Here is an 8660-nt window from a genome sequence, read left to right on the forward strand (position 1 = left end):
CACGCCTTCGCACGCAACGCACGTCTAGTGATAAGAACCGCAGCCAAGGCAGCCCAGCCCCAAGGCCAAGGCCAGCAGCATGGCATGCCACGGCGAAGGCAGCCCAGCCAAAGCCAGCAGCATGCCATGCCAAGGCCAGCAGCATGCCATGCCACGGCCAAGGCAGGCCAGCCAAAGCCAGCAGCATGCCATGCCAAGGCCAAGGCCAGCAGCATGCCATGCCACGGCCAAGGCAGCCCAGCCAAAGCCAGCAGCATGCCAAGCCAAGGCCAAGGCCAGCAGCATGCCATGCCACGGCCAAGGCAGCCCAGCCAAAGCCAGCAGCATGCCATGCCAAGGCCTAGGCCAGCAGCATGCCATGCCACGGCCAAGGCAGGCAAGCCAAAGCCAGCAGCATGCCATGCCAAGGCCAAGGCCAGCAGCATGCCATGCCACGGCCAAGGCAGCCCAGCCAAAGCCAGCAGCATGCCATGCCAAGGCCTAGGCCAGCAGCATGCCATGCCACGGCCAAGGCAGGCCAGCCAAAGCCAGCAGCATGCCATGCCAAGGCCAAGGCCAGCAGCATGCCATGCCACGGCCAAGGCAGCCCACCCAAAGCCAGCAGCATGCCATGCCAAGGCCTAGGCCAGCAGCATGCCATGCCACGGCCAAGGCAGGCGAGCCAAAGCCAGCAGCATGCCATGCCAAGGCCATGGCCAGCAGCATGCCATGCCACGGCCAAGGCAGCCCAGCCAAAGCCAGCAGCATGCCATGCCAAGGCCTAGGCCAGCAGCATGCCATGCCACGGCCAAGGCAGGCCAGCCAAAGCCAGCAGCATGCCATGCCAAGGCCATGGCCAGCAGCATGCCATGCCACGGCCAAGGCAGCCCAGCCAAAGCCAGCAGCATGCCATGCCAAGGCCAAGGCCAGCAGCATGCCATGCCACGGCCAAGGCAGCCCAGCCAAAGCCACCAGCATGCCATGCCAAGGCCTAGGCCAGCAGCATGCCATGCCACGGCCAAGGCAGGCCAGCCAAAGCCAGCAGCATGCCATGCCAAGGCCAAGGCCAGCAGCATGCCATGCCACGGCCAAGGCAGCCCAGCCAAAGCCAGCAGCATGCCATGCCAAGGCCTAGGCCAGCAGCATGCCATGCCACGGCCAAGGCAGGCGAGCCAAAGCCAGCAGCATGCCATGCCAAGGCCATGGCCAGCAGCATGCCATGCCACGGCCAAGGCAGCCCAGCCAAAGCCAGCAGCATGCCATGCCAAGGCCAAGGCCAGCAGCATGCCATGCCACGGCCAAGGCAGCCCAGCCAAAGCCAGCAGCATGCCATGCCAAGGCCTAGGCCAGCAGCATGCCATGCCACGGCCAAGGCAGGCCAGCCAAAGCCAGCAGCATGCCATGCCAAGGCCAAGGCCAGCAGCATGCCATGCCACGGCCAAGGCAGCCCAACCAAAGCCAGCAGCATGCCATGCCAAGGCCTAGGCCAGCAGCATGCCATGCCACGGCCAAGGCAGGCCAGCCAAAGCCAGCAGCATGCCATGCCAAGGCCTAGGCCACCAGCATGCCATGCCACGGCCAAGGCAGCCCAGCCAAAGCCAGCAGCATGCCATGCCAAGGCCAAGGCCAGCAGCATGCCATGCCACGGCCAAGGCAGCCCAGCCAAAGCCAGCAGCATGCCATGCCAAGGCCTAGGCCAGCAGCATGCCATGCCACGGCCAAGGCAGGCAAGCCAAAGCCAGCAGCATGCCATGCCAAGGCCATGGCCAGCAGCATGCCATGCCACGGCCAAGGCAGCCCAGCCAAAGCCAGCAGCATGCCATGCCAAGGCCAAGGCCAGCAGCATGCCATGCCACGGCCAAGGCAGCCCAGCCAAAGCCAGCAGCATGCCATGCCAAGGCCTAGGCCAGCAGCATGCCATGCCACGGCCAAGGCAGGCCAGCCAAAGCCAGCAGCATGCCATGCCAAGGCCAAGGCCAGCAGCATGCCATGCCACGGCCAAGGCAGCCCGACCAAAGCCAGCAGCATGCCATGCCAAGGCCTAGGCCAGCAGCATGCCATGCCACGGCCAAGGCAGGCCAGCCAAAGCCAGCAGCATGCCATGCCAAGGCCTAGGCCACCAGCATGCCATGCCACGGCCAAGGCAGCCCAGCCAAAGCCAGCAGCATGCCATGCCATGGCCAAGGCCAGCAGCATGCCATGCCACGGCCAAGGCAGCCCAGCCAAAGCCAGCAGCATGCCATGCCAAGGCCTAGGCCAGCAGCATGCCATGCCACGGCCAAGGCAGGCCAGCCAAAGCCAGCAGCATGCCATGCCAAGGCCTAGGCCAGCAGCATGCCATGCCACGGCCAAGGCAGCCCAGCCAAAGCCAGCAGCATGCCATATCACGGCCAAGGGCAGCAGCATGCCATGCCACGGCCAAGGCAGCCCAGCCAAAGCCAGCAGCATGCCATGCCATGGCCTAGGCCAGCAGCATGCCATGCCACGGCCAAGGCAGGCCAGCCAAAGCCAGCAGCATGCCATGCCAAGGCCAAGGCCAGCAGCATGCCATGCCACGGCCAAGGCAGGCCAGCCAAAGCCAGCAGCATGCCATGCCAAGGCCTAGGCCAGCAGCATGCCATGCCACGGCCAAGGCAGCCCAGCCAAAGCCAGCAGCATGCCATATCAAGGCCAAGGCCAGCAGCATGCCATGCCACGGCCAAGGCAGCCCAGCCAAAGCCAGCAGCATGCCATGCCATGGCCTAGGCCAGCAGCATGCCATGCCACGGCCAAGGCAGGCCAGCCAAAGCCAGCAGCATGCCATGCCAAGGCCTAGGCCAGCAACATGCCATGCCACGGCCAAAACAGGCCAGCCAAAGCCAGCAGCATGCCATGCCAAGGCCTACGCCAGCAGCATGCCATGCCACGGCCAAGGCAGGCCAGCCAAAGCCAGCAGCATGCCATGCCAAGGCCAAGGCCAGCAGCATGCCATGCCACGGCCAAGGCAGGCCAGCCAAAGCCAGCAGCATGCCATGCCAAGGCCTAGGCCAGCAGCATGCCATGCCACGGCCAAGGCAGGCCAGCCAAAGCGAGCAGCATGCCATGCCAAGGCCAAGGCCAGCAGCATGCCATGCCACGGCCAAGGCAGCCCAGCCAAAGCCAGCAGCATGCCATGCCAAGGCTTAGGCCAGCAGCATGCCATGCCACGGCCAAGGCAGGCCAGCCAAAGCCAGCAGCATGCCATGCCAAGGCCTAGGCCACCAGCATGCCATGCCACGGCCAAGGCAGCCCAGCCAAAGCCAGCAGCATGCCATGCCAAGGCCTAGGCCAGCAGCATGCCATGCCACGGCCAAGGCAGCCCAGCCAAAGCCAGCAGCATGCCATGCCAAGGCCTAGGCCAGCAGCATGCCATGCCACGGCCAAGGCAGGCCAGCCAAAGCCAGCAGCATGCCATGCCAAGGCCAAGGCCAGCAGCATGCCATGCCACGGCCAAGGCAGGCCTGCCAAAGCCAGCAGCATGCCATGCCAAGGCCTAGGCCAGCAGCATGCCATGCCACGGCCAAGGCAGGCCAGCCAAAGCGAGCAGCATGCCATGCCAAGGCCAAGGCCACCAGCATGCCATGCCACGGCCAAGGCAGCCCAACCAAAGCCAGCAGCATGCCATGCCAAGGCTTAGGCCAGCAGCATGCCATGCCACGGCCAAGGCAGGCCAGCCAAAGCCAGCAGCATGCCATGCCAAGGCCTAGGCCACCAGCATGCCATGCCACGGCCAAGGCAGCCCAGCCAAAGCCAGCAGCATGCCATGCCAAGGCCAAGGCCAGCAGCATGCCATGCCACGGCCAAGGCAGCCCAGCCAAAGCCAGCAGCATGCCATGCCAAGGCCTAGGCCAGCAGCATGCCATGCCACGGCCAAGGCAGGCCAGCCAAAGCCAGCAGCATGCCATGCCATGGCCTAGGCCAGCAGCATGCCATGCCACGGCCAAGGCAGCCCAACCAAAGCCAGCAGCATGCCATGCCAAGGCCAAGGCCAGCAGCATGCCATGCCACGGCCAAGGCAGGCCAGCCAAAGCCAGCAGCATGCCATGCCAAGGCCTAGGCCAGTAGCATGCCATGCCACGGCCAAGGCAGCCCAGCCAAAGCCAGCAGCATGCCATCTCAAGGCCAAGGCCAGCAGCATGCCATGCCACGGCCAAGGCAGCCCAGCCAAAGCCAGCAGCATGCCATGCCATGGCCTAGGCCAGCAGCATGCCATGCCACGGCCAAGGCAGGCCAGCCAAAGCCAGCAGCATGCCATGCCAAGGCCTAGGCCAGCAGCATGCCATGCCACGGCCAAAACAGGCCAGCCAAAGCCAGCAGCATGCCATGCCAAGGCCTAGGCCAGCAGCATGCCATGCCACGGCCAAGGCAGGCCAGCCAAAGCCAGCAGCATGCCATGCCAAGGCCAAGGCCAGCAGCATGCCATGCCACGGCCTAGGCCAGCAGCATGCCATGCCACGGCCAAGGCAGCCCAGCCAAAGCCAGCAGCATGCCATGCCAAGGCCTAGGCCAGCAGCATGCCATGCCACGGCCAAGGCAGCCCAGCCAAAGCCAGCAGCATGCCATGCCAAGGCCAAGGCCAGCAGCATGCCATGCCACGGCCAAGGCAGCCCAGCCAAAGCCAGCAGCATGCCATGCCAAGGCCAAGGCCAGCAGCATGCCATGCCACGGCCAAGGCAGCCCAGCCAAAGCCAGCAGCATGCCATGCCAAGGCCTAGGCCAGCAGCATGCCATGCCACGGCCAAGGCAGGCCAGCCAAAGCCAACAGCATGGCATGCCAAGGCCAAGGCCAGCAGCATGCCATGCCACGGCCAAGGCAGCCCAGCCAAAGCCAGCAGCATGCCATGCCAAGGCCTAGGCCAGCAGCATGCCATGCCACGGCCAAGGCAGGCCAGCCAAAGCGAGCAGCATGCCATGCCAAGGCCTAGGCCAGCAGCATGCCATGCCACGGCCAAGGCAGCCCAACCAAAGCCAGCAGCATGCCATGCCAAGGCTTAGGCCAGCAGCATGCCATGCCACGGCCAAGGCAGGCCAGCCAAAGCCAGCAGCATGCCATGCGAAGGCCTAGGCCACCAGCATGCCATGCCACGGCCAAGGCAGCCCAGCCAAAGCCAGCAGCATGCCATGCCAAGGCCAAGGCCAGCAGCATGCCATGCCACGGCCAAGGCAGCCCAGCCAAAGCCAGCAGCATGCCATGCGAAGGCCTAGGCCAGCAGCATGCCATGCCACGGCCAACGCAGGCCAGCCAAAGCCAGCAGCATGCCATGCCAAGGCCTAGGCCAGCAGCATGCCATGCCACGGCCATGGCAGCCCAGCCAAAGCCAGCAGCATGCCATATCAAGGCCAAGGGCAGCAGCATGCCATGCCACGGCCAAGGCAGCCCAGCCAAAGCCAGCAGCATGCCATGCCATGGCCTAGGCCAGCAGCATGCCATGCCACGGCCAAGGCAGGCCAGCCAAAGCCAGCAGCATGCCATGCCAAGGCCTAGGCCACCAGCATGCCATGCCACGGCCAAGGCAGCCCAGCCAAAGCCAGCAGCATGCCATGCCAAGGCCAAGGCCAGCAGCATGCCATGCCACGGCCAAGGCAGCCCAGCCAAAGCCAGCAGCATGCCATGCCAAGGCCTAGGCCAGCAGCATGCCATGCCACGGCCAAGGCAGGCAAGCCAAAGCCAGCAGCATGCCATGCCAAGGCCATGGCCAGCAGCATGCCATGCCACGGCCAAGGCAGCCCAGCCAAAGCCAGCAGCATGCCATGCCAAGGCCAAGGCCAGCAGCATGCCATGCCACGGCCAAGGCAGCCCAGCCAAAGCCAGCAGCATGCCATGCCATGGCCTAGGCCAGCAGCATGCCATGCCACGGCCAAGGCAGGCCAGCCAAAGCCAGCAGCATGCCATGCCAAGGCCAAGGCCAGCAGCATGCCATGCCACGGCCAAGGCAGCCCACCCAAAGCCAGCAGCATGCCATGCCAAGGCCTAGGCCAGCAGCATGCCATGCCACGGCCAAGGCAGGCCAGCCAAAGCCAGCAGCATGCCATGCCAAGGCCTAGGCCACCAGCATGCCATGCCACGGCCAAGGCAGCCCAGCCAAAGCCAGCAGCATGCCATGCCAAGGCCAAGGCCAGCAGCATGCCATGCCACGGCCAAGGCAGCCCAGCCAAAGCCAGCAGCATGCCATGCCAAGGCCTAGGCCAGCAGCATGCCATGCCACGGCCAAGGCAGCCCAGCCAAAGCCAGCAGCATGCCATGCCAAGGCCAAGGCCAGCAGCATGCCATGCCACGGCCAAGGCAGGCCAGCCAAAGCCAGCAGCATGCCATGCCAAGGCCTAGGCCAGCAGCATGCCATGCCACGGCCAAAACAGGCCAGCCAAAGCCAGCAGCATGCCATGCCAAGGCCTAGGCCAGCAGCATGCCATGCCACGGCCAAGGCAGGCCAGCCAAAGCCAGCAGCATGCCATGCCAAGGCCAAGGCCAGCAGCATGCCATGCCACGGCCTAGGCCAGCAGCATGCCATGCCACGGCCAAGGCAGCCCAGCCAAAGCCAGCAGCATGCCATGCCAAGGCCTAGGCCAGCAGCATGCCATGCCACGGCCAAGGCAGCCCAGCCAAAGCCAGCAGCATGCCATGCCAAGGCCAAGGCCAGCAGCATGCCATGCCACGGCCAAGGCAGCCCAGCCAAAGCCAGCAGCATGCCATGCCAAGGCCAAGGCCAGCAGCATGCCATGCCACGGCCAAGGCAGCCCAGCCAAAGCCAGCAGCATGCCATGCCAAGGCCTAGGCCAGCAGCATGCCATGCCACGGCCAAGGCAGGCCAGCCAAAGCCAACAGCATGGCATGCCAAGGCCAAGGCCAGCAGCATGCCATGCCACGGCCAAGGCAGCCCAGCCAAAGCCAGCAGCATGCCATGCCAAGGCCTAGGCCAGCAGCATGCCATGCCACGGCCAAGGCAGGCCAGCCAAAGCGAGCAGCATGCCATGCCAAGGCCTAGGCCAGCAGCATGCCATGCCACGGCCAAGGCAGCCCAACCAAAGCCAGCAGCATGCCATGCCAAGGCTTAGGCCAGCAGCATGCCATGCCACGGCCAAGGCAGGCCAGCCAAAGCCAGCAGCATGCCATGCTAAGGCCTAGGCCACCAGCATGCCATGCCACGGCCAAGGCAGCCCAGCCAAAGCCAGCAGCATGCCATGCCAAGGCCAAGGCCAGCAGCATGCCATGCCACGGCCAAGGCAGCCCAGCCAAAGCCAGCAGCATGCCATGCGAAGGCCTAGGCCAGCAGCATGCCATGCCACGGCCAACGCAGGCCAGCCAAAGCCAGCAGCATGCCATGCCAAGGCCAAGGCCAGCAGCATGCCATGCCACGGCCAAGGCTGCCAGCCAAAGCCAGCAGCATGCCATGCCAAGGCCTAGGCCAGCAGCATGCCATGCCACGGCCAAGGCAGCCCAGCCAAAGCCAGCAGCATGCCATGCCAAGGCCTAGGCCAGCAGCATGCCATGCCACGGCCAAGGCAGCCCAGCCAAAGCCAGCAGCATGCCATGCCACGGCCAAGGCAGCCCAGCCAAAGCCAGCAGCATGCCATGCCAAGGCCAAGGCCAAGGCCAGCAGCATGCCATGCCATGCCACGGCCAAGGCCAAGGCCAAGGCAGCCCATCCGAAGCCAGCAACATTCCATGGCAAGGCCAACGCAGCCCAGCCAAAGCCGGCGGCATGCCATGCCAAGGCCAAGGCCAGCCGCATGTCTTGCCACGGCCTTGTCCCGCAGCGTGGCGTGCCTTGGCCTTGGGCTAGAACATCGCATGCCACGCCCTTGGCAAGCAATCCTGTCCCTCGTGTAATTGCCATTTGGTTTGGCTTTGACTTACGTATATGTTGCCCTGCGAAATGCTTGTCCCTCGGGTAATAGCCGGTTTGGTTGCCTTTGACTTGCGAACACGTTGCTAGTGCTTTCCCCAGTGGAAGCTTGTTGGGAAAAGTATGTCCCTCGGAAGTTGCCTGTTGCGTTTGTTATTTGCATTCGAGCTATCCGATGCTTGCTGGGTTTCTCTAAGAGTTTTTGCACGTTCGTCGGGCTTTTTAATTATTTATTTACTCATAAAAATTATAATAAAATAAATTAAAAATAAAAAAATAATTAAAAAAATTACTATAATTACTAGTGCCTCATCTTATAATTGTTGGAATTTTTCTAGAATTTTTTGAGTATTTTTAGTAATTTTTATTATTTTTTAAGTATTAAAATTGAAATAAATTAAAATAAAATATTCCGGTGGCCAAATATTTTTTTATAATTTTTTTTATGGTGTATTAAATTATTTCATACAACTTTCATGTTGAAAGTTTTGGCAAAAAACCATTACTTTTTAAAAAAACCCCATTATGACTCCTCGAACATGCTTGATGTTTCCTCCTGCCAGATTGAAAAGGGCTTAACAGGCTATTATAAGGGGGGGGCACCTCCCTTAAGGCTGGCCAGCATGGCCAGGCCACAGGCCACGCCTATGCCTAGGCGGGCGCTTGGCACATGCCATCGCTTGGCTTGTGGCATTGGCTTGTGGCATCGAAACTACATAGCCAAGCACGGGATGCGTCGAGTGGCGGCCCGCGGCGGTGGCGGTGGCACGTTGGCCTAGGGCAGCATGCCATGCCACAGCCTTGGCCAGCAACATGGCA

Source organism: Camellia sinensis, chromosome 6 (assembly GCF_055761805.1).
Source record: "Camellia sinensis isolate YWXY chromosome 6, ASM5576180v1, whole genome shotgun sequence".
Classification (NCBI taxonomy): Eukaryota; Viridiplantae; Streptophyta; class Magnoliopsida; order Ericales; family Theaceae; genus Camellia; species Camellia sinensis.